The sequence below is a fragment of the Puma concolor genome, chromosome B3 (assembly GCF_028749965.1).
Source record: "Puma concolor isolate L17-30 chromosome B3, mPumCon1.1.hap2, whole genome shotgun sequence".
NCBI lineage: Eukaryota > Metazoa > Chordata > Mammalia > Carnivora > Felidae > Puma > Puma concolor.
This window is the reverse complement of record NC_141672.1, coordinates 134435484-134461111: the sequence shown is the minus strand read 5'-3', so window position 1 is coordinate 134461111 and position 25628 is coordinate 134435484. Positions and strand designations below refer to the sequence as shown.

At 54.9% G+C, this 25628-nt stretch overlaps 1 long non-coding RNA gene across 2 annotated transcripts in view; it reads left to right on the top strand.

Annotated features, from left to right (window-relative positions):
- The first annotated feature begins 11558 nt into the window (after positions 1 to 11558).
- The window catches only part of LOC147580392 (uncharacterized), an 86256-nt gene continuing 72186 nt past the window's right edge, over positions 11559 to 25628 (top strand). Inside the window, exon 1 of one of the 2 annotated variants that reach the window (XR_015252850.1) lies at positions 11559 to 11883. This is a non-coding gene — a long non-coding RNA (uncharacterized LOC147580392). The remainder of the gene's footprint in view (positions 11884 to 25628) is intronic. The other variant, XR_015252849.1, reaches the window with a different exon arrangement.

Below are 25628 nucleotides of genomic sequence, written 5' to 3'. Positions count from 1 at the left end.
CCTCATTTAATATGGCATCTGTGTCATTAAAACTTTTATTATTTTTTTCCCCCTCGCGTCTTGCAGGCCTGGCATTCTGTGGAGCTCGGAGGTGCCTATTGGCCTCTGGGGTAGGGCCAAGGGGGGAGAAGGTGTGAGAGATGGGCTGCCTGGTTTCAGCCTCTGGATCCTAGTCTGGGGTGAGAGACCCCTGAGGCAGAGAGGGCCTTGGGGGGGTGGTGTGTGTGCCGTGTCCCCCTTTCCCATCCCCCGGAGCGGCCCCCTCGAAATGACGTTCCTTGAAAGAAACATGCTTGTGATTAGCTAAGCAAACACATCTGCTTTCGGAGTTGGGCCTTCGTTAATTAGCTGAACAAAGGGCCGTTTTGCCTTTTACCTTTTGCTGGGGGAGAGTGTGTTATTTCAGGAGTGTCGCGGGCCCACCTCTTTTCAATTGCAGCCACGACGTTAATTTTATTGGGATTACTGATGGGAAATGAGGTGGCGCAGGCTTCCGAGAGGAAAAGCTTGATCATTACCCCCTTTGGAACTATATTTTTCCACCAACCTCCTGCTCGCGAGGAGGGGGTGGGGGGGTTGCAAAACTGCGCCGCAAGTTCGGAGCCATTGGAATCAGGCTCGCGGTACGCTGATCTCGGGTGACAGAGCGTGTGTTGGAGCTGAACTCTATAATTTGCGCTTCTGTTCCTTTATTAGCCCTGGACAACGAACTAATGAGCTTTGGCCCAGCACAGTGTCACTTGTATTTATTTTCTTATGGCAACTTTGAGATAGCGGAAGTGTTCCTTACCAAGAGCCAGAGAGGGCCGGGAGTGCTGACCGCTGCCTTCCTGGCTCAGGTCAGTGGCTGCATCCCAGGGGAGCCAGGGCCCGCGCAGAACAGACGGAGTTTGGGGACCGGGCCTTTAGGCAAGGTCTTGGGGGTGCTCGGGAAGGCGTTAGGCCCTTTGGAGGCCCAGGCATTCCTGCAGGTCCAGCTGCCGAGGTTGAGGTCGAGGGACGCGGGCCAAGTCTGGGGCAGGTCCCCAGGCACGAGATGGTGGAGGTGCAAAGGTGGCGTGGTGCTCTTCTGGCCTAGGAAGGGGGAGGGATCCACTGAGCAGAGCAAGTCAGGCCAAGGCACCCTGGGAGCAGCCGGGGTTATCGTGCCCTGTGGCCACGGGGACTGCCTGCTTTGTGCTGAAGGAGGCCCGGCTCAGCTCTCTGGCCAACTGTTTGGGGCATGAGTGGGGTGGAGAGGTTGCTTTAAAGGAGCTCTTGGAGTCCTCGGGTGCGGAGGCTCCTTTCGCTCTAGTCCGGCTGCTCCAAGGAGTCTCAGTTGGAGAGGCCTGGAATAAAGTAGAGGTGTGGGGGGGTGGGGACAGATGGGGGCGATAAAGGCAATGTGGACGTCCCTTGTGCCCTGGTAGAGAGAAAAGGAGCCCCTCACGCTGCCAAGTGCGTGTGTGGAAGGGGGTGGGGGGAGAGCCAGGGAAGGGGAAGCCCAGGGAACTGCCAAGCGAGCGGGGGGACTTCTCCGCTCGGCAGCCTGCGACTTCCTGCGGCTCTCGCCTCGCTCCCCGCCAGGCAGCCTTTGCTAATAACGCCCAGGCTCGGTGCCCCCCCCCCCCCCCGCCCGCCCCATCTCTCCTCGCCTCTCCTCGCTTTATCCCTCTGCCTTCCTACCCCTCCCCACCTCTTCCTTCCTTCCTGCAAATGGGTGTTAACGTGGGTCTTTATGTTCTGTCTATAACTAGGATGTAATCACGCGCCCCATGCCTCTCTCTAAAAGCATTTAATAAATGTCTATTAAAGCGCTACAAATGTAAGATGAATTTAGTGGCGCGGCTGCCTCCCTGAATCCGAACAGTAATGATGGATTTATCAACGGGGATTCGCCTTCAGCACAGCGAGGGAGGTTTACTCAGCAAATATGTCGGGGAGCACCCACCCAAATACAATCATTTGACCCCCCGTGCGGGGCGCTAGCCGCCTCACCCATTCTGCCGGGTCAGCACCGAGCAGGGAAGACCCAGAGGGGCATGGCCGCTCTCCTGGCCTCTCACCCCCTCCTCTGTCTCTCCCCGCCCCCCACCCCACCCCCAGCCTGCAGGGCTCTTGGCGGGGGCGTGGGGGACCTGGCATGGAGGTTTGGAGGTGGGGAGCTGGTGGGGGCAGTGTTAGATCACACGATGAAGTGTAGGCTGTTCTTGGATTTGCTGGGAGACTTCAGTGGGCGCTCTCGTGACCCTCTTGGGTCTGAAGGGGTGATAATTGTTTCAGTCTGCGAGTGGGCTCTCGAGTACCTTGACTTTGACCAAATCTTAGGTCATGGGGTCCTCACTGGACCCGCAGGCCTATTCTAGGGGAGGGAGCGGCAAGACAGACACCCCCCTGGCTCCCAGGCCCTCAGAGGGGCCTAAGTGTGCCCAGGGTGGGTGCCTTGCCCATCTACCTTCCTGGGCTCCCTGAATCCCAACCATCCAAGGCAGAGGCAGGCGCCTGTTATCCAAGGGTAGGGTGTAGCCTCCAAGGTGGGGGCAAAACTCCCAAGTCTCCTCTTGCCCTGCACAGATCCGGCTTCTCTAGCACCTGCCCCAGCAGGGCCCACCTGGCCATTTTAAAGTTTTCGTGGCTGTGGATTTTGAGAATTTGGTTCGGACTGTAATCGTTAACACACGCAGCCCCAGTGACCACCCCCCCCCCCTTTCTTTTAGTCTTTTATCTTTCTTTCCGAGGGGGAGGAAAGTGCTGGCCTGTTCCATCAAGCCCAGTTCGCATTTGCTTTGGCCTCTGATTTCTCTTTCTTCTTTGGAAATTTCATTGAGATGTCTCTGTACTTCGCTTGTCAGTTATCTTTGTTCCTTTTAAATAAAGGGCTTTTAAATGGACTTATTGCTCCCAGCGTGGGTTCCTCTCTCTAAATGTTAGAAAATTGTGCCATCTACCCGCTATGCTGAGTACTGTCACACTCGGAGACCTCAGGGACCTCCGGGCCGGCTTCAATGCTGCCGTGTCAGGGGCCGCGGGCGGCAGGAGGAGGGGGCGGCTCACGTGGATTTTTACAGATCTCCGCCTGCAGCCGGCCCGCGTGGCCACGCCAGGGCACGGCCCGCGACGAGCGCAGCCGCCAGCTTGATGGCGGCCGCGAACTTGGCGGCAGTGGCTGGTCGCGGACCAAATCGCAGGCGTGGCTGGAACCCTTCCCTCCTCGGAGATGCCCGGGCCCCGAGGGGTGTCGTGCGGGGGTGGGGGTGGGGGGACGCTGGTTTAGAAGGAACAGCCGCTGGGGGGGGGGGGGGGTCAGGGATAGCAGAGGACAAATGGGGGGGGCTGCCTGGGAGGAGCAGGGAGCGGTTTTGTCGCGCAGCTTTGGGGAGCTCCTGCCGGCCTCCAGCTCCCCCTCTCCCTCCGGAGAAGCCGGGCTGAGGCCGATGGAGAGCGACGGCCGCCGCCGAGTGGCTTCCCGGTGTTTGGCTGCAACTTTCAGCTCCGTTTCCCGGGGTAGAGAGAGATTTCTGGTGTCTTCTGGAAGGCCCGAACTTCCTTTCCTTTAGGGGAGTGTGGTTTAGATGGACCACGTTTGAAACAGGTCAGATGTCTGATGTGGGGTCTCCTCGCCCCGACCCCTCGTCTGCAAAACATCCCTCCCGCAACCTCAGGTTCTTTTTGAATGAGTTAAAATGGATTAACAGTTTAGATTTTATTATGTGGCTACCTCTCTCACACGGCTTTTTTTTTTTTTTTTTTAACCCCTTAGGGGTATTAGCTAAGATTTCCAAATGTCAGTTGGGTATTTATGCGTGTGGGGGAAAAAAAATTCTCCGATACGGTTTATGACTTTTATTACATGTTTCACACTGTTCGAGAAATGGAGTTTTAAGCAACATACAATTAAACCTATATTGCTCTTTGGAGAAGGGCCAAGGAACTCGACAATCAATTAGTTTGGATCTTTTGATACTTGTTGCTAAAATTAAGTGTAAAAATACAACCCCAAGGTCTAGCTGCTTCCTCATTTTTCCTAAGGTCATGGAGCCACCTCGTAGGAAAGGGCACTTGCTGTTTCTTCCTCCCCAAGTTGTTTTTCCTGATTATTCTGCACAGATGAGTCTTTAAAGAATCAGGCCCTTTTCTCTGTGTGTCCTTCTCTGTCTCTCGCTCTCACTGCAGTCTCTCCTCTCCTGCCTTTATCGTCCAGGGTTCATTATTACAAACACACCCATTTCAAATTGGTATTATTTGAAAAATGAATTTTCCTTTCGCCCTCTCTCTTATCCCTGCTCCCCTGGCCTGACACTAAGAAGGGAAACTGTGTTGTTTAATAACCGCAAAGATATGGTCTTTTCTAGACAAAGACAAAATTATATTCTTTATAATCACAACAGGATGGGGATTGGGGATGCGCGCGCTCTCTCTCTCCCTCTCGCGCTCTCTCTCTCTCATCTCTGTCTCTTTAAATAAGCAGCTTAGGAAATATAATCTCTGCCATTGAACAGAAACTGCTTCCTTCTTGAAAATGCCACCGCTCCCACTCCCCTGGCTCTCTCTGGGCAAATCCCCTCTGCTGCCTGGCAGGTATCTGCTCGCCCTCGGTCCTGAGTAGGGGTGGGGGCGGGCCTATGGAGATCCCAGGGCCCATGAGAAAACCGCTGTGGGGTCCTGCCCGCCTGTCCCCCGGCAGCAGAGGCAGAACGATAGCAAATTCCAAAGAGGGGCTTGCTAATTTATTAAATAATTCTTACCTCCCCTCTTCTCCCTATAGCCACCCATGTTCCTAAAAGGATGGGGGAGGGGTCTGGGAGCGCACATCTACCCCCCTATTTCCTTTTCCTCTTTCCAGCCCCTCACCCCCACCGGCTCACCAGCCTCATCACTAATTTAAAAACCCCGTGGCTTTGGGACTGAGCAGGCCAGTCATTGAACTGTCAATCTCCACCAGGATGGAATGTCTAGAATATCCTCCCTTCTCCAAAAACAGGTTCGAAACCAAGTGAAGCGATTGGGCAGAGTGCCATTACCCCCCCCCCCCCTTCAGAAGCCTGCCTTCCTTTTCCTCCCAGGACTGGAGGCACCTTGGCCTCCACCCCGTGCTGTGGCCCCTGCAAGGTCGCCTTCGACCTCTCGCCCCTCTTGCGCCCATCCCAATGCCACTGCCCTAATTGTAAAGCAGGTCTGGGAAACATTTTCTCTGTGCTAATTTTATATTTCCCCTTTCCCCCTTGCAACATTAAACATAATTTTGCGCTGTCACTGTCACTAAGACTGTGGTTTGTTGATGTCTCTACTTGGAAACACGACCCCTTTGCCTCCAACAGGGAGTCCTCCCCAAGCAGCCTCTGGGAGGCCCATTCTCCATAGGTGACTTTAGGGTTTCTGTGAAAAGGCCAAGGGGGGCGGAAAGAGACCACAGCAGTGAAGGCCAGAAGGGTTCCTACCGGAACCCCATAATCATTTCAAACTCTCTTTCCCTCTGACAACGGGAGCAAATGTGTTTTTGATGTGCCTTTAGTTGTTGGCTTGTTTGTTTAATAAAATCCTTGTGTGTGTGTGTGTGTGTGTGTGTGTGTGTGTGTGTGTGTGTTAATGTCTCAGTGTCTGTGACATATGTAACCACAGCCACTCGACTCTTCAAATTTCCCTTTGAATTTCTTTTTTGTTTGTTTGTTTTTGTGTCTGTCCTCTTCAACTTCTCTCTCTGTTCTTTAGCCCTCCGCCCCACCGTCCCCACCCCGCCCCCGTATATTTTCTCTGGCTAAGCAATAATCCTCTGGCCCGGTGGCCACGTTCCTGGAGATAAAATCCATTTATCCCTTGTGTTGCCTCACCAAGGCCCGGTTATCCGGGGCCTTTGGTGACAGACTGGTGCGAGAGAGATGAAGACATTTCTCATTTCCCAGGCCCCGCTCCTCCCTTTAATGTGCCAGCCTAGGGCGGCAGGGGCGGGAGGGGGGGGGCGGGGGTGGCGTGGTGGGGGAGGCTCCACAGTTGAACAAATGTACCCAATGTCTATAGGTTTGCTCTCTCGGTGCCTGGTTGTGGCTCTGCCTGCTTGCATTTGTTTGCCTTTTCTTTGGAGGAGCTGGCTAGTTACTCTCCACAACAGTGTTTCAGAGCTCGTTTGCACCAAGACTGGTGGGTTTCAGAGCGATTATCTCATTTCGCTGGTGCAGAGCGAAGCCGCTTGCAGCCCCTGGGTCAGGCATTCAATGCAGGGCCCATGTCACAGACCCAACCCCGAAGGTTAATTTTCCCTCATTAGCATCTCCATAGTTCTCTCCTTGCACAGGATCTCAGGTCCTTGCCTGCTGTCTTCTCCCTGCTCCCCCCACCGCCCCCCCCCCCAAGTCTCTGGCATGTTCTCTCTCATGGTTCCCTCTGCACCGGCTTATATTCTGCAGGTTCCTGTTGGACCCATAGACTCTGATCATTGAAAACCCATCTCATCAATTTCCAGTTTGCCTACGTTTATCCCAGAGCCCCTCTCCTCCGTCCACATCTCCCCTCCTCTCTCTCCCTCTCTCTCTCCCCTCCACCTCATTTACAAACGCATTCTGCTTTATTTGAATTAGTTCGCTTCTCCTCTCTTACTTTATCCCACCACCCCCCTCATTCGTTTATTCACTGCTAGAAAAAGCAAAAGATACAAAATGGCAAAGTTCAGCTGCGCGTGCATGGGGGGAGCCCGCCATCCCAGCCACCTAGAAAGAGGCTGGAGATTTGTAATGACAGAAGAAACAACAAAGAAAAGAGAATTGCATTTGCGGCTTAAGTGGGCAAGTGTGTTTGTGTGTCTATATCTGTGTGTGTTTTTAAGATTTCTTTGAACTGCTTTTGTGCTGACTCGACAGAGGCATTTGCCGAAGCTAGCCACGGTATAGGAACTTTGAGTTAACCTCTTATATCAAATGAATCTTTTCATTTAGAGACCAATAAATCTCCATCTCTAGCTACCTTTTGTAGCCTGAGCTCCATGAGACAAGACTGAGGTTTATAATAAAGGCCAGATAAAGTTTGCCAAAGTTATTTTTCCCCTTCCATCTCTTTTTCACCAATCTGGAAAATTCCCCCATCCAACAAATAAAAGTTCAGGGAAGTAGCAGCTTTTCCTCGGTGAGTAGAAGGTTGGAAATTTCTTTACCTTTTCACAGCAAGCCTGTTGACTGAAGTGGCTTTCCAAGCTCAGACAACCGAAATGATTTATAGTTTTTCAACAAGTCATTATTTTGGTGCGTTGTTGAGGTGGGGCTGAGACAATCTAATAATCAATGTAAGACTGGGGGAGGGGATTGTCTGTGACCAAGAGGAGAGTTAACACCAGAAACATGAAAGCCAGGCGGGTCTCCAGGGATGGAATTTTGGAAAGAGCCTGCACACGTCTGCTCCTGGGCTATAAAGAAATACATTGTTAACAACAACAAAACAGACAATGCCCTGAGCTCTGCCTTGATTCAGAGCTGAGCTACTTTCAAGATTTTTTAGCAGCACTGTTCATTTTGATGGGGTTTCTGGGCCATTTGAAATTCAACCTTTAGCCAGCCTGCTCATGGGGTATGGTTACAGAATTCATTTTCTGATTTACTACCCCTCCTCCTATATTTTCTTTATTTCCTGATGGCCTCCCATGGGGCTAATCTTTTTTTTTTTTCCTTTCTTTTATTTTTTCCAGTTTTGTTCTCCTCACTAACGACTCAGTGTTTTTCCTGTTTCTACTGATCACTCATTTGCTTCCTTTCTCTCTTTCCTTCCTTAAGAGACAGAGGAAAATAAAAAGCATGGGAGGGGGATTTCCAAATGATTCCTAAGTGTTATTAATTACTGTTACAAGGCAGGCGATTCTTAACTAATAACAAAGTTGTAAATTACCACTGACTTTCAGATATTTCTCATTTGTCAGCGCTGATTGACTTGATTAATATTTCACTCTTTGAAATAATTTTAGCAACACTTACAATCAGCTTCAGCCACGAAGCAAAGAGCAGATCTCCACCCCCTGCACGGGACCCTCTCCCTCTGGTTTTACTCTTCATGTGAAGTTTTGGTTTCCTTTCTGAGGCCTGATTTGGACGGGACAGCAGTGGTGGAAAGGTTCACAGGCCGTGAAAACCGCAGGGATGGAGTTCACTGGCAGACCTGTAGATGTTCAGTGATTTCTACGTAATTTGGAAAACACTGTCGAGGAAATTGATCGTGTGGAAAGAACCAAACAATATCATTTCCTGGGTCTCCTGAACATTTTTCCCCCTCCAGATTCAAGGCTGAAGGAGTAGATCTTTGAAGGATCCCTAAATCCATGAAATCCCCCCCCCCCAAGCAAAGCCCTATTTCTCCTTAACCTCCTCCTTGACATTTCTATGAAAGAGCCAGCCTATTCTCTGCTCACCTATCAAAGATGGGGATTATTGGTGGTGGTAGGGGGAAGGTGTGGGGGGGGGGGCGGGGGGCAGGGTCAAAGGGACTCCCAGGACAGGAGAGCAGAGAAGACCTCACATGTTGGGAACGGGGCTATATTTTCCGGAGGTCCCTTTCCCTTCCACCATCATATCCAGAATGCAATTTTTGAAGCTATCAATACCTGCTGCCTCCAATACCTCTCGAGTTTTAATCTTAATTATATTATTAAGCGAAGTGGTGTGCAGTCAGGGAATTGAACGTGATTTATGACGTCTGCCTATTAAAGGATCGATTGTGTGAATATCGCTACTATCATCTATCAATATTCTTAGGCCGGGGGTATTTCTCGCTCCATGGTTGTTATTTGTAATACCGAAATGATAGACTGCAGGAAAAGACTATTGCTTCTTCGCAGGACTAGCTTTCCAGGTGCAGCGGGGAGTCCGTGTGGGGAGACAGGGGACTCTGCGTGCTCCAACCACATCTCACACCCAGAGAGAGTTTAAAGATTTTTTTTTTTTTTAAACCAGTGAATTCCCCCTTGGGTCTACTAGAAGAAGGAAAGCCAGAGTCGTTTTTCGGGAATGAAGTAACCTCTGCAGGTCGATAACAGGGGCGAGCGTTTTCCTGCTGCCAGGTGATTTGCAAGGAGACTAGAAAGGAAGAGGGGAAAAAAAAAAAAAAAGCAACGAGGGGCCCCCTTTCTACAAGGATGTCTGGATGGGGGGCTGGCGGCGAGTGCTCGGGGGCAGACTGTATATTTTTGGAGCAGATGCCCGGGCCGTGCCTATGCCCTCGGAGGTGTCCAACTTCTGGGATCAATCAAGGCTCTCTGCTCCAAGCCACCCTACAGCGACAGTTCCACCTGCACCAGCCTCTTCTGCATAGGTGGAGGCGGGTGCGAAACGCGCCGCGGCTAAGCCTGGAGGAGCCTGAGCGCGGAGGCCTTTTGTCTCCAGACAGAGCGCAGCGCCTGCTTTTTTCCACCCGCGCGGGGCACGGCACGGGGTCACGGGCTAGTCTCAGCCCCTGCTTTAGGCGGATGGGAGGGAGAAGCAGTGAATGCAGCAAAACTCCTGCTCCCGGGAAGCGGCCTCGGAAGGCGAGGCGGAGAAACCCGGCGGGGTGAGGTGGGGCCGGGAGCGGCCGGAATGCTCCCAGGGCAATCCGGCCTGCGCCCTGTTGCTGGCCCCAGCGCGCACCAGGCCTCAGAGGCCGGAGACTCCCTCCTCGGCTGCGGAGGCCCCGGAGGCGGTCAAGCGCCCCCTGGCACCACGAGGGAGGCGCACCTCGCCTGGAGCAGTGCGGCCGCGACCTGGGCAGAGCAGGCGCAGGACGCGGGGGCCCCCCCGGGCCTGGCTGGGAGTCTGCCCTACGCGCGCCGAGCGCTCGCCATCCGCCCGGGGCTGGCCTTCACGGCCCTTGGCCGCCCAATCGACTTCCCTCCAGGGTTCCAGTGCGAAGAAGTGGGAATGTCACTGGAAACTGTTAGGCCTTTCCTCTGCCCTGCTACAGACGACCGCAGGCGGGGAGGGAGGAAGCATTGGCCGGGCTCCTGGCTGCCAGCGGCGCCCCGCCTCTCCTGGCCCGGAGAATGCGTTGCGGGGCAGAAACCTCTACCCCCTCCACACAATGGCACCTATCTAGCTACCTGCCTGCCCCATCCCGGCCTCCGTTGCTCCAATGGCCAACCCTTGGCCACCATGTTTGACCTCAGATTTGGAGGCCTCCAGGGGTATGGGCACAATGACTGTATATAGTAAGCACTCAATAAATGTTAGCTGTTATTATCACGAGGCATATCAGATCTCCTCCGTGGGCATCTCAGTCTCTGGCACACATTTATCCCAGACCAATCACCGCATAGCTGGGGTCCCCAAGATCCCTACCCCTGCCCCCTCTGAGCCCTGGAGCCACAGCCCTCCACCCTAACACGCCTGCAGAAAACGTGAGGCCTCTGTGGTTCTTCCCCCCCAGGGTGTTTGTCCGGGCCTGGGCCACTGAAGCCTGGAGCAAACGTTGCACTCTGCCTCGGTCAGCGCGGGGGCTAGGGAATTTCGGTTAGATAAGAGCATCCTGGGACAGGGGGTGGTGGTTCATCGTTTCAAAACAATAAAAAAAAAGGGGGGGGGAACCCTTCGGTGAGGAAGAGAGACAAGAGAGAAACAGAAAGTGCGTGGGGGTGGGGATCAGGGACAGGCGGAGGCAGGCGTGCCAATCGTAGATGAGTCAGAAGCAGCGGCATGACACCTTTTTCTTCCAGAAACAATTATTTGAGTAGGCTTTTAATCGCCAGGCCGAAGGGAATGAGCTGTCCGAGACAGCGCCACCAAATACATGGACCACGCCGGGAAGCCGGGTTTTAGTGTTTGACCTCCAACAAATAGAAGCCCGTCTTCCTGATTCCTCTGATTATCAGCAGTACTAAAAATACTGTTTTTGTTATTTTGCAAACGACGTTTCAGAGGGCCCTTGGAGCCGGGCAGGAGCCACGCCCAGGACCGCGATCACCTGCTGCGCAAGCGGCCGGGACTTGGTCCCCCTCCTCTCCTCTGCCCTCCCCCACCCCCCAGGCTGGTGGCTATTCTCGAATGTGGACCCCTTTAAAAATGACAAATGTCTTGTCAATACAGACCATCCATCCTCTCTTGCTTTCTCATCATTTTTCGGCGTGAGGAGGGACCCAGGCGCAGGCCCGGCGGCGCGTGTCACGCGGCCTGCATTGTACCGTAATCGCCAAAACCTTGGCCTAATTTGCAGCTAATATATCTCGAGCGAAGGAGTGGCGAGAAATCAGTGGCCCAAGGAGCTAGATTTAAGCTTTGTTGGGATCGGAAATTAAGGGACTGCAAGGGGGATGTGATTCATATTATTCTCCCCTCTCCCCCTCCCACACACGACCATACGTCTCTCCGCTCGGCCTGCAGGGACGCGGCCCTTATCTCTCCGCGGCCTGTGTCCCCGTCGCTTGCTTGTCTCGCTCCGGACCACTGTGTCTGGGGCGCCCTCCGCCTGGTTTCTCCTCGCCCCCGGGAGGAGGCGCTGGTGTCCGGGTCGGCCTCTGGTCCCTCCCAGCCGGCGTCCCGGAGCCCCCATTCACAAAGCCCGGCTTGGAGGAGGCGACACCACACACACACACACACACACACACACACACACACACACACGCGCACACACACGCACACACCCCGAAGAGGGGAGTTTGATCTTGTCTCATTGGCGTCTCGGGCCTGAAAGGAAAATCGTTTGGGTAAACAGCCAAGCTTCCAGGCTTAACGCCCGGCTGCCGCCCCCGCCCCTCCGCCCCCTCCCGCCTCCCCCACTCCCCTTCCACCCCACCCGCCACCCACACTCCGCTCCGCAGCCGGGCCCCGAGCGAGCTCCGCGCGCCCGGGCGGGAGCCGAGGGCTCCCCGGGTTCAAAGGGCCGCAGCCCCGAGGGAACGCCCTCCTCGCTGTGCCCCGAGGGGCAGAAGCGGACCGCAGGGCGGTGGGACCGGCCCGGGCCACGGTAGGAACCGCGAAACCTCCCGCTTCCCTAAGTAGACCTCGTCCCGGGGGAGGGCGCCGGGGAGTTCGGGGCCCGCAGGGACCTTTTCGCCAAGACCCAAGCGGAGGCCGAGCCCGAGCCCGGGCCGCAGGCTGCGCCTCGGCGCTCCGCCCCGGCCACGGCGGGGCACCCTGGGCCCACCAGGCTGTCGCAGGCGTGTGGACAAGTGTGGCCCGACCACGGGCGGGGGCGGTGAGCCTCTGCTGGCCGCGCTGAGCTCCGCACCCCCTTGGGTGATTACCGGGTTCCCACCTCCCGCGGCTCCAGGAAAAAGCCTTTAATCAGATATTAAGCGTTTTCCGAAGTTTGATTCTTTCCAAAGGACAGTTTTTCAGCTAACTGGCTGTAAACATAATTAATAGTTATTAACATGCAAAAAAAAAAAAAAAAAAAAACCTCTGTGGTGTTTGAAAGGATATTGGTCTCTCTCTAGCTCACACTCTCAAGCCTGGAGAGAACATTGAATTCGGAAAATATCCTGATTAGATTATTAGACCTGATTCTGTGATGCTTCCCCTCCCCCCTCCTCTAATGAAATTCCTCTCTCTTCTTCTCCCTTCCTGTCTCTCTGCTGTTCTCGCTCTCTCTTTCTCCTCCCAGTCTCAATCTCGCTCTAATCCAGGAGTCATTAGCAACACCCTCTGGCTACATGTTTTGCATCAGTGAAACATTGTGACATAGTTGTAATACAAACTCTGAGCCTTACACTGCATCTCGCGGTAGGAAGTGTAATAGCAATAAAAACCATTTTTCATCTCCAGGCATTATTCAGTACAAAAAAAAAAAAAAACCCAGAAAATCTGAATATGAGCAGGAGTGGAGGGAGAGAGAAATGAAGGGAAGGAGATGAAGAAGGGAGGGAAGGAAAGAGAGAAAGAGAGAGAGAAAGGAGCAAACCTTTCTAATTTCTCAAGCATTTCATTTGCTGATGCTTCTCCTCCCTTCTGTTTTTGTCCCTGCCCCTCACCCTTGTCCCCTCACCCTTGTCCCTTGTCCCCTCACCCTTGTCCCTCAGTGGATCCCAGGACCCACCCTGCAAGTACCTCTTAGCTCCCAGGATCTCTCAACACCTTCCTCCGCCCGGAGGTAGCATCCCTCCAGACAGGAAGACCCCAAGACTCCCAAAGGCCAGGCCACCCCTCCTCCGTTGGCCAGAGTGAGAGATCCTCATTCAAGTCCTGCTAAGAAATTAGGGCCTCTTTCCTGTGTGGTCCCTTTTAGGAATTCTTCCTAGCCCGATGGGGAAGGACAAACAACCAGAAAAACAACCTGGCTGCCCCCTCCCCCACCCCTCCCCCGCACAGCCCTGTAGTTTCTGAGCAGGGCAGAAAGTACTGGTCACAGTGAGAGACGGAGCACACCCTGCGAACTTAGGGAGACCGAAGATTCAAGAAAGGGTCTCTATGTTGGATTTGCTCAGGCAGGAAAATGCGGGGGCTTACGCACCCCCACATCCACGTTCTCCTCCACCCCATGGGCCCCAGTTCCGCCATCATTATATGTGCGATCCACTGAGTTCCTTAAAACAAAAACCAAAAGAAACTTGTGGTGGAAACTGCGTTAGAAAAAAGACTGTACCCCCCCCCCCGAAAACAAAGAAACCACACAAATGCTCTCAGCACCACCAGATAACATGCCCTACTTTTAACGCCACGTTTGGAATCTTCGCAGAAAAAAAAAAACAAAAAACAACTTGTTTCGTGAAATTTGTGTTTTACTTATCCCTTCTGTCTCTGGGACGGTGCACTTTGAAAACAAGTCGAAGCAAAGCCTCACTATATTCAGCGAATTAATTTTGCTGTGTATTTTTTAGTCGTGAGGGTTTAAGAGCCGGGCGAGCCTCTTAAGTTTTCAACTGGAGGAAATAGGGTCCAATGCAGTATAATCTGTGCTTCTCGCTGGTGCTGCTTTCACCTGCCGACAGGTGTATATGTTTAAGGGCTGCATTTTGTGATTATTTTGTCAGCAGATCCGAAGGCTGTGGGTATGAGGTTTGGTAGGCTGGCCACTGGCATGGCATGGACAGGTCCCTCTTATGTCCGACTGACCAGAATGAGTGAATTTGGGTGGATTTACAATTGGGAAGGGAAGGCTTCATAGGCCTCATCGGAGATATTTGCACTGGCCTCAGCTGACTGGCCCGAGCTCGGCGGCCGGAACCCATGGGCCTCCAAGAAAACATCTCTCATTTAGTTTATCTTTCGTATCAAAGCAGTGTCACAGCTTGGACTTGGTGAAATTAGACCTATTTTTTTTTTCTCTTTCTCCCGCTATTTTCCCTTCACCCCAGTGCAGACATTGTGCGATACGTCGGTCACAGATAATGGGTTTTAACCGATGGGAAGAAGGCCGGTGCGTTTCGGCTTCTCGTAAGGTTTTGACGAAGGAAAAAAGTCCGGTGACGGTCAAGTTAGGCTGCAGAAGGCTGGGAACATGGCCGTGCCATTCCAGTTTCCGCAGCGAGGTGGCGCTCCAGGGTGCGGCAGCGCACCCAGCCGGCGGCCGCCGAGCGCGCCGGCCGCGTTCCCGCAGCGACGCAGCGGCCGCGGAGCCGGGTTCGCGCCGGTCCCTGTCGCCTCTGCACCCGAAGTCGGAGAGCGCTCAGCCCCCTCTGGGCCGACCGGTCCGCAGGGCGGGCGAAGGCCTGAGGCCACGACCGGGGAAGACGGGCGGCGGCGGCGGCGAGCCGCGACCCCGGCCGGGGCCGGTGCACACTCCCGGCGCTGTTGCTCCGGGGAATCTGCGAAGTTCGCGTTCGCGGTGGGACCCGGGCGGGGCCGACGCCAGGGTGCGGGGACCTCGGAGGCTCCGGGACCCGCGCGCCGGGCTTCAGCCTCCGCCGGGTTTGCTGGGAGGCCCGCGCTCCACACCCCAGAGCGTCGCCCACCTCCTCCACCCCCAGGGTCGGCCGACTTGGCTGCTTCTCTCTCTTTTCTTGTTTTAAGAAAAAATAAAGGAAAGAAAATCGTATGCGCTCGCAATTGCTTTGTCCTCCAAAGTAGGCAGTTTTTCTGTTTAATAGGTTTTTCTTTTTCTTTCCTGTAATTTTCCTTTCCTTCTCTTTTCGTTCCTTATTTTTTTCCCCCTCTTCCTTCCTTTGTTTTCTGTTTTAATTTTTTCTTTTCTCAACCTACTTCTAAGAGATGGTTCTGAGTGAGTGGGTGGGAAAGAGAAAGAAGGGGCTGAGTGGCACGAGCCCTAGAGGACTCAGCGTTGGCAAATGGCAGCAAAATTGAAGAAGAAACTATTTCGATTTATTGAACGCACTTGCGTCCTAGCGATTTCGTTTCCACACTTCTGCCTTCCCTGGGTATCTCACAAGCTCTAGGTCAACGCTGACCCGGAGGAAATGCCTTTCACCCGGTCACACTCCACCTGTGGTTGTCGCAAGGGGGGGGGGGGGCTTCCAAAACATTTTTGCAACAATGATAGGAATAATAATAGTAACAGTAAAAGTGAACAGCCTTTCCACTCTGCATGAATTTCTTCCTGGGTTTGCAGCCCGGCTCCGTGAAGCAAGGGCAAGGCGGGCATCGAGCGGCTGTTAGCCTGGGCCCTCTTTCCAGCAGTTGGTTGCACTGGAACGCCCTGACCCGGGAGCCGCCACCCTTCCCAGTGGCCTCGGGTGCCCGGCCTGGGCCACGGTGGCCGCTGGCAAGCTTTGCTGAACCTGCACCCTATCGCTTCCTACCAGCTGTGCTGCTGCTCATAGCCGGTTTCTGGCCAACCTCACTTTCCTTGAAGTTATCTAGCGTAAACGCAAGAATTTTCGGCCCAATTGAGAAGTCTGCAGAAACTCCGGCGGGTCAGGTCATTAGGAATGTGAACGTAGCGACCAAGAATTATAAACATGATCTAAAAGTCTCTTCCAATTCATTTCTTCAAGTATTTATTTGAGTTAAGTGATGAAAAGTGACAGTTGTGAAATAGACAGCTTTTAAAAGTAATGAAGTCAGATGAGGCTTTAACCTGTCGATTGCTATAAATCAACTTCGAAAAAGACGAATGAAGAATATTATTTGGGCGCCTAACAGCCAACATTTGCTGTGCGGGTTGCGGGCCCTGGAGTCGGCCTGCGGGGGGCTTCCGGAGTGGCGGATCCCGGGGTCCCTGCTTTGGGAGCCAGCCGGAGTGAGACCCACGCTGTCTGCAGCGACATTTTGTGGTGGGCGGGTCTCCATTTCCGCTGAGACTTCGGCCACGGATCTGGCCCACCGTAGTGTGTCTGGACAGTCATCAGCACAGTTGGAAATTCAGGGGACTGAATGCCACAATGTAGATGGGTGCTCAACCCGGCTCCCCAGCTGGCTGAGGGTCTCCTCTTCTTGATCCAACCGCGTGGCGAAGGGCCAGGGCCTGAAAGACCCTTACTCTTTGGAAATGGTGGTGGCTGAAGGGGAGGAAGATGAGCAGGAAATTATATTTCCTTGAGGCCCTGGCGGGGGGTGGGGGTGGGGGGGCTTTGGGCTCTCAGTGACATCAACGGGCCCTAATCTGGGAGGGAGCTCCAGGACAGAGGGGGACTGGGGCAGGCAGTTGAAGGTCTCCTAATGGGGGAGAAGGTTCTCAATTCTGCACCTGCGGGGGTCAGAGACCAGATATGGTTTCTGGAGGGTGAACTGGTGGGGTGTTTTAAATAAATTTTAAACACTTTCTTGTAGATCACATTTCCCCACCACTGCAAGGTGGGTCACAGCCAGACTCGGGGCATGGCCCTCTTCCCAGTGACTTCAACCGGTGTCCCCATCCCATCCCAAGTCTGAGCGAGGAAAACACGCCCCGGGGTGCCTGGCCTTCTGGGTCTGTTGCTCGCTCTTTCTCCCAACCCTTCCCCGAGGTGGGGAGGACACAGATGCTTCCCTCTCTGTCTTTTATCGCCCTGCGTCGTTGCTTCTAGGTCAAGTCGGTCACCTAGCGACCTCCCCAGACTGCTGGACCACCAGCAACAGGTTCTGGTGTACTTCCTCCCTGACCCTTCCACCCGGTTCCCTCTCATTTCTGGGTCAGGTGGGTGGAGACGGAGCACCTCTCGCCCTCTTCCCGCTTGACCAGCGAGTGCAACCCTCCAGAGGCGAGGAGGCGGCGCCCGCATCTTTGGGCAAGTTGCCTGGCTGGGTGGCTCTAAGGACCATCGGTGGCCCCGCATTCTCCTAGCTCAAAATTCCCAGACTGTTGACTGGTGGCAGCAACTCAGAGGACCCTCTGAGGATAAGATCCAAGAGAAAGTATGGGGGGGAAGTGGGGGGGTAGGGAGTGAAGTGGACCACGCCCTCCCCTGGGACAGTCCCTAACCTCTTGGGGGCAGGCTGGGCTGGTGGCTCCATTCGGGGCCCCACCCTGGCCTACGACGCCTGCTCGCTGCTTGGGGGCCTGGTGCCGACCTTGAGCAACATCCCCTCCCCCCCCCCCCCCCCCCCCCGCCGCCTTCAGGTCCGATTTCCCTTTTTTTTTTTTTTTTTTTTGGAGACCCGAACGTGGGAAAGGAGGCTCCCGCTCTATCTGCGCCCAACTTGCCCTCCGGGTCAGCTGGGGCTGGAACCTGCTCGCCCGAGACTCTGCAGCAGGCTGCGCGGCCACCGCCCCCGCCCGCCCCGCTGGCGCCAGGGTGCCCGGAGTCCCAGACTGGGGCGCCGAGGGCGCGGGGGCCTCCAGGACCCGCCTGGGTGGAGGGTGGGGAGGAGGGACGGCAACTTCCAGCTTCCGGCGGGGCGGTGGTGGCGGTGGTGGTGGTGGTGGTGGTGGCGGCGGGGGGTGGGGGGGGGACTCTTCGGAGGAGGCCGGTGGAAACTCCTCCTCCACTCCGCCCCGAGGCAGCCGGGACTCGGCTGGCTGCGCGTCTCCCCCCGCCCGAGCGTTTCCATAAATCAGGCCGCTGGCAGGCTGCTAATTAGCTCAGGCCGAAAAGAATAGGAAGAGGGAGAGTCCAGTAGTGCTCGGCGGGGTGGGGGTGGGAGCGCCGTAGGTGGGAGATCAGAATTGCCCCAGGACCTGCGGGCGACTGCCTGGGGCACCGCAGCAGCCCCCCGCGGAGGCCACCGCAGATCGCTTTCCCCCAGCCGGGGCCTCCGAGCTGGGGCCTCCCGATCACACGCCTCCCGCGCTGCGCGCACCCGGGTGTTGGACCCGGCCCGCCCACCCACGCCGAGGCCCCCTCTCCCACTCGCCGAGCGAGCCCGGCGTTAATTAACTCTCCCCTCGCCCCCTGCAATATCGGAAGACTTTCAAAACTCATCCCCAAGTGTTTCCTCTTTAAGCCTGAAGCCTGCGCTTGGAAACAACCGCCAGGAAAAGAGGGAGCTGGGTCTGGAAGGAGGGTCGGTCACCTCAAGGCTCCGGGGTAACAGGGCTCCCCCAAGGACTGCGGGTTGTAGGCGGGGAGGCTGTAACCCCACACCTCCTCCCCCAGTGAAAAAAGGCAAGACGGGTCAATCAAGATCAGAAATAACCCTAAAGTCGGATTATTGATTTCCATGTAAATCCGGAGCAGAGGACGCGGCGAGTGAGAGCGATTTCTGTTTATTTTCTTTCCGTTCCTCCCCCACCCCTCTCTCAGCCCGCCGGGTTTGGCGCCCCCCCAGTCCTCTCCGCCCTCCGCCGGGAAGGGACTCTGCGATGACATCACCGCGGAGACCCGCGGCCTCCCCGCCCCCGGCCCCGGGACCCCGGAGCGGAGATTGACAGGTGTCGCTCGCAAGGACAATGCCTTCCAGGTGTCACCGTCACAGTCTCGTCCCTCCTAACCCGCCCTCTCTGCCCCCTTCCCTTCCGACGCTCCTAGCCGCCCCACCCCCCTTTTCTTCTCCGAGGGAAGCTCTCTCGTCCCCCCCCCCCCGCCCCCCAGCTCCGCGCATCTGGGTCCCGGGTCTAGATATGCGGGCAGTGGGCCGGCGTGGAAGGGCAGGGATGGCGGAGACTCGGCTTGCTGTCTGCCGCAGGGCGGCTCGGAGATCCCAGAGCCGCGGGAAGGGTCCACGCGGCCGTAGCCCGAGAGTGGGCAAAGAGGGCACGGGCGTGTGTTTTTAAGAAACCAGCGCGGTCTCTGGACTTCCTGCCTTCCCTCTGCACCCGCTCCCCCCCCCCCCCCACCCACACACATAATATAACAGACGCTAAAATAATCCTGCCATCTGGCAAATCCCAAATTTGGCGACCAAGCTCCTAAAGCAACGGCGAGGTGTCATCCCGGGAGTAGGTGGCTGGTCCTGTCCCGCTCTCCCGAGCGGGGACAAGGGCATCGAGCTCTGCCCGCACCTGCCCCCACCACGGCCGGACCTCGTCCTCCTCCCCCCCCCCCCCACCCCCCAATCCTTGCTCTGACCCTGGCGACTTTGTGGCGCTTTCCTCCCGATCTGGGCAGCGGCTCTGGGGGGTGGGGGGAGGTCGGGGGTCGGGAATGGGGGTGCAAGAGTTGGGGGGGCTTCCGCTCCAATTTCCACCAAAATTGCTCAATGAGCTAAAACCCAAATTCGCCTTCATTATGTAACACCGAATGTAATTTATAGCCGGGCGGCCTGTCGGCGGCGATTTAGATCATTTGGTGCTAAGGATCACACTTATTAGATTTCTTCAAAGCCGATGGGGGTTTTCTTTTTCTTTCTTTTTCTTTTTCTCTCTTTCTCTCTTTCTTTTTCTTTCTTTCTTTCTTTTTTAAGGAGGGTATTTGTACTAAATTGCCCAGTGCTGGTGTGATAACTGTCAAAAGTTTGACATCAAAGGAGCTAATATTATTCAGTTACCAGAGAAGCTGTCTGTCTAAATAAGAATATCTTAATTACTGCATCACAAAGGTAGGAAAGGGGTCGGATCTGAAAACGGCAGAGGCATTCAGCCGCTCCTTTTGATGCGCTATCTACGTTAGACCGATGCGCCGCTCCTAATCAGGCCTAGTCCGATTTCCTTTCCTCTCCCTGTCGGTCCTCTGAACTTTATAACTATATGTAAACACGTTGTCAGTGGGGACCTAATCTTCTCGGGTTCTTATTAGAAGAAATTTCCATCCTCTCTCGTTCTAGATTAGGCAGTGGAGTCCGCTCCGTCAATGAAGGGACTAAGGTTTCGTGGACAATAATGTGGCAATTGTTGATGGTTTGTGACCCATAAAATGTGGAGGTGACTGTTCTGGCTTTGGTATGTAATTATGCAAAACACTTTCCATAAAGACTTGCCATTCGATCTAATGGTAGTCCCTGCGGTCTATTTCAAAAAGGGAGGGTCTATGTACAGAGAGAGAAAAGTAACATTTGTTTTAACACAGGTTTTATGGGGGGGGGGGAGATGGATAAATACAAACACATCGCAACGCCGCCCAAAGTATTTTTTGGAGTCAAATTAAAATAATTACGAAGGGGTTTAATAAGTTAATCATAGCAACACGGCCCATCCAAACACAGAGGGAGGGGTGTTCAGGCTGCAGCTCACCACCTCCCAGCCCGGAACTGTCCTTGAGGGTGGCGATTTACCTTCTGCTTGTGCAGGGGTGGGGTGCGGCTGTGTCTCAGCTCAGCCACCTAGGTGCCCCTCTGGGATCCGAAGCCTCAGTGGGGGGCTGAAATGGGGGGGGGGTGGGCGATGTCATCCACCCCCAAATCTCGTCTGTGGAGTTATTTGACAGAGGGCACTTGTAACAAAGCAGCTCTCTCTGAAGAAGTCCCCCCCCTTTCCCTCTAGTGCCCCCAGGGCCCCAGGATTTAGGGATCCCCAGAAAGGCAGCTCGGAGGGAGTGCCAGGGCTCGGAGGGAGTGCCAGGCAGTGCCTGACCGGTTTGGGTGAGGAGTCTCAACCCCGAGCCCACGCTCAGAGACGTCCGCAGCCCAGTGGGGCCGACTCCCAGCTGCTAGAGCACCTTTGCCAAGCACCCGAGGTTTTATTTTATGTGTGTGGTTTTTGAAATACAACATAAAGAATTTTCAAAGGCCTGAGGAGGAAAGGTGGAATTAGAAGGGTCATCATCACCGGTCCCGACCCAGCTCCGGCCGCCAGTTGATACAAGCATTTCTCTGCCACTTCCAGGGCCCCCATCCTGCCTGGGTCCACATCCCCCCCACCCCCCCAGAACTGCTCTGCCACCACCTCGGAGGCCTCACCGCCCACCACACAGCGACACTGCAGTGTGAGCCCCGCAGAGGCAGGCGACAGGGGATTTTTCAAGGGGGAAATGATGATTAAAAGACAGAATCATCTAAATATCAAAGTGACACATGGGAGACCTGGAAAAAATATTTAAGCTAATGAAAAGCAAATAAAGAAGGAGGCACCGAGGCTGGGAAATTAAATATTATGTTTAAGATGGCGCTTTTGTGTGGGCTTGAAGATTTCCGATTCATGTACACATAATAAACACTCAGGTTTGTCATCTGGAGGTGCAAATCTGAAAGATATTCCAACAAATAAAGTGCTGGCAGAGAGAGGAATAAAGAGATCGGCGCCTGTCAGGGGTCAGGCAGCCTGAGATTGCTTCTAGAGATCTTTTGAAAATTTCACACGATTGAAGGCTTAGGGGCTTCACTACGCTCGCATTTCAAACTCAGATCAGTGGGATCACAATCAAAAATAGAGGTCTGGAAAATTGTGATGCAGAGATGGCCACAGGCTGCAGGACCTCTCTCACGAGTGCTCTCTCGCGCGCGCTCTCTCTCTCCCTCTCTCTCTCTCTCTCCCTCTCTCTTTCTTCTCTTCAAGACAGATACTCTGACATGGGCTGTGATCCTTTGGATGACAGTTGTCAGAAAAGAAAGAGAAAATTGCATCTTGTCTCGTAACTTCCTTCTAGTCAAAAGGAATTTAGGGTCCTATGTCCAAGAAAAGAGGGAAAAATTATTCTTTGCTAGCTAGCATAGGACCATAGCTCAAGAGTTTGGGTTTTCCTAATTAGTGATCTACTCCTGGACTTTTAGATCTGGTTTGTTAACACGATTTCTCATTTAGCGTGTTTTCCTGCAGCACACTGAAATTGCTTACCACTGGCAATTTATGCAAGTTCAGGTATGTAGACAGGAGTATACACTTACACGCACAAGTATGCACACACAACTTTAATCACTAAACCCAGAGATTGGCCTGGTTGCCTCTTATTTGGTGAGAGTTAATGCTCACTCATATTTCGCGCCCCCCCCCTCCAAGATGTCAGCACTTTCTGGTTCAAACAGGACACAGAAAAATCAATTGTCTCTGTGATTGATCCACCAGGGGAAAGAAAATAAAAGGAACTGGTGGGAAGGGCAGTTCTATGAGAACAGACCAAAGTAAGGAATTTGAAATGGGACCAGGCTGAGCAGAAGAAGAAGAAGAAAAAAAAATACTGGTTAGACAGCTAGGGCTGGAGAACACGTTGGGGACAACCAGAAGCAATGAATGTCAACTTTGCCAAAATAGGAATCATCTCCAATTAGCTTCTACTGGTTTGGGAACTTTAGGAGGAGTAAAACAAAGGGCTAATTTATCATCACTGCCAACTCTAATTTTTAGCTGGCTATCTTAGATAAACAAGAAGTGATTTGGGGGAAACCATCTGAATTATAGTTGGGTTTCATTTCCTCTGAGACCAAGAGGAGCACAAGTGAGTTTCCTAAGAACTTCCCTTAAGTGCAGGTTTTAGGAGATCTCTCTTGAGGAGGGACCCCCCCCCCCAGGGGAGAAGAGGCCGGTGTAAAGGACTCCTGTTTTCCTGAATTACCGACTTAAACCGTTAATAACGTGTGTTCTTTAACAGGTGGGCAGACACGGAAAAGTTCCATAAGAGTTGCACTAACTGGTTTCACAAGTTCAAATCCGTGACTCCTCCCGCGTCTGGAGTTTGGGGCAGCGGCTGCGGGAGCCCCAGGTTTGAGGCGCGGCGGGAGGACCCCGCAGGCCGCCGGGCGATGGGACAGGCCCCAGCCCCTGCAGCTTCGCTGCGCCGGGCGGAGAGGGAGCGAGAACGCGGCCGCAGGAGCCCTGGGTTTGGTGATTCTGGAAGCAAGGTGGAGAAAAGTGGAGCGTGCGTGCCCTTCGAGTCCTATACTTCGAGCTTTCGCAGACACCCGAGGAGCCAATTCCGACCGCAGAACTGGAGGCCCTGTGTCTGAAGGGCGGCCTCTACCCTCAAAATCGGCCTCTCGGTTCCCCGCCCCCCAGAATCACGGTACCGGAAGAGCGAGCAGGTTCCAAGTAGAACTTGAAAAAGCTCGAGCAGAGCTGCAAACGGAGGGGAGCTTTCTCTTTGCAGAAGGGCCACCCGCAGGGCTCTAAGTCTCGCTCCCGGTCGCCCATCAAGGACCAAGCCCTCCCAGCCGGGCTTTAAAAGCGAGCTTTCGTGCAGCGAATACTATGGGGCCTTTCCTGGCACCCCGGAGAAGCTCACGGAGTGCAAAAGGGGCCGGCAAGGATAAGCAGAAGGAAGGAAGCCGGGAGACTGAGGAAGGGACCCCCCCCCCCGGGGCCGGAGGGGGCTGCGTGTGCTCGGAGCCGGAGCCCGGGCCGCGCCCGGGCCCCAGCGGGGAGGCGGCGCACGCGGGCCAGGGTTCGGTCGCCATCGACGCCACCGCGGGCGTGCTCAGGGCCCGGGATTTCCCCCAAGCAGGCCGGAGCGGGGGTCCAGGCTGCTCCGCTGGAAAGTGGGAGGTCTTGGGGTAACTCTTCCTGCAGAATGCAGACCCGGCCGGAGCCTCCGTGAAAAACACCAAGAGCGAAGCGGTCGTGAGGGCTGCCCGCTTGGCCCGCAGCAGAGGGGTTTCCTCGGACCAGGAAGGGAGGCGAAACCCACGAAACTCGACCCCTCCTGCAACCGCTTAACCGGGAACTCCAGGGGCGGGGACAAGCGTGACAACTCCAAATCACAGGCTGCCGGTGACCTCTGGTTATGTTGATGGCTCCCTGTTTCCTACCATCGCCGGCCCTGGGAGCGGAGGACTGGCGAGGAACCTTCCCTCTAGCCGTCCCATTCTCGCCTTACGAGAAAAAAAGAAAGAAAGAAAGAAAGAAAAAAAGGTCAGGGCCGGGCCCAGCGGAGAATTGTAAACTGGAGGTCAGAGGCTTCACGGGGCTGGAGAGGAACCCGCGCCTCTAGGTTTTAAAGCAAACAAAGCCAAACACAACCCAAACACGTCTGGCTGTGCATGGCCCAGAGCCCAGTGCGTCCAGGGCAGAGCGCGCGCCGAGCACCCTGCTCCGGGATCATTTCGGTCCAAACTCGGGGCTGGGCCCCGCGCGCCACGGCCTCGGCTCGCCTCGACTCAGGAGACCCTGTGTGCACCCTTCTTTGCAGCTGCCGAGCCCCTCCGGCCAGGCTGGCTCTGGGAGGGGCGGGGAGGGGGCAGCGCCCAGGCCAGGGAAGGCGTGGGGTCAGGTGGAAAGCTCAGGGGCACTGGTGGCAGGGAGGCCACCGCCGGGACCCCATCCCAACCTCTGTATCTCGCGCTCTGCCCTCTCCGGGAGTAAAGCACTAAAACATCCCCGGGTCTAGCGAGTGGTGGCTAGGGAGAAGCGGCGCCACCGGAGGCGTCTTCCGGCTGCGTTAACACTGGCGCGGAAAACCGAGCGTTTCCACGTCGGAAACATCCCGTGGCTGCTGGGGGAGGCCCGCCCCGCGGGGCGGCGAGAAAGCGCTCGAATTCCCACGTAGCCATCTTGGCCTTTTCTGAGATGAGGTTTTAAACAACTAATCATGAAACTAAAAACTCCAGGCGAGCCAACGCGTTTCTTCCCGTTTTGAGACGACATCCACTAAATAAACCTGCGCTTTTAGGCCATCTCCTCTCCAGCTTCAAAGGAGCGAATGTTAATTTTGCCTTCATCTAAATGATTGCCGAGGCTGCCTGGTGAGGGCCTCTCCCCCTCCTCCAACCCTCCCTCCAGATTTTAACGTGTGGAGTAACGATTTGCCACTGTCCTGGAGAGCAAGCAGCTCGTCCCGGCCTCGTCCCCACCCCCCAACACCTTACTTCATTTTTGTTGATATTCTTAATTTCACCGAACGCTATTTAGAGTTTAGCATGAACTGCACGTGCCGTGACACCAATGGCGAACGTGTCTGTTCTCTCCAATGAACTCCCAAGTGCGGCCCCCTAGGAGCAGACCCGACCTCTCCTTGGGTGCCTGCGGACCACGTCACATGGGCTTCGGTGGGCACCATGCCCTGGGACGAGGCTCTCTAGCCGAAGCCCGGCCATGGACCCAGGCGCACCTAGGTGGCCACATTCCCAGGCGACTTTGCCACCGGGGACTACAGCTCTATTCCTTGGGGGCCACGGCTGTGGCGGTGGAAGGAAAGGAGAGGAACTTTGGGAGATCTTTTTGGGCACGTCCAGCTTTTAGGATCCGGTGCAAATTTCTCAGTGTGTTTCTGTCCAGATAGACAAAGCTCTTTGGAGTTAATTAACCAGAGGTCCAGCTACAATTAATAGAGAGCGAGGAAAGACGGAAAGGGGGGGGGGGATTTGTAGGAGGAGCGGAAAAGAAGTAACGTCCGTTTGGCCACATTCCTGTGCACTGCTCGGTGGCAGTTAGTCACCGACTTTCCAGCTGCGAGGACGATGTGCGCCATTGGTTGTAATTGAATTGCTGTTGTAACACCTTTCAGGTGGACGGCAAAGCGTTTCAAAAAAGTTGTGCGCGCGGCCTGCGGCTGCCTGGCCTCTCCCTGCAGTGGCCGGCCGGCCGCCCAGCAGGCAGAGCGGCCACACCGGGACTGGGGACACAGGGCTCGAGGCGCCCCCGGGCGGAGCTCGGAG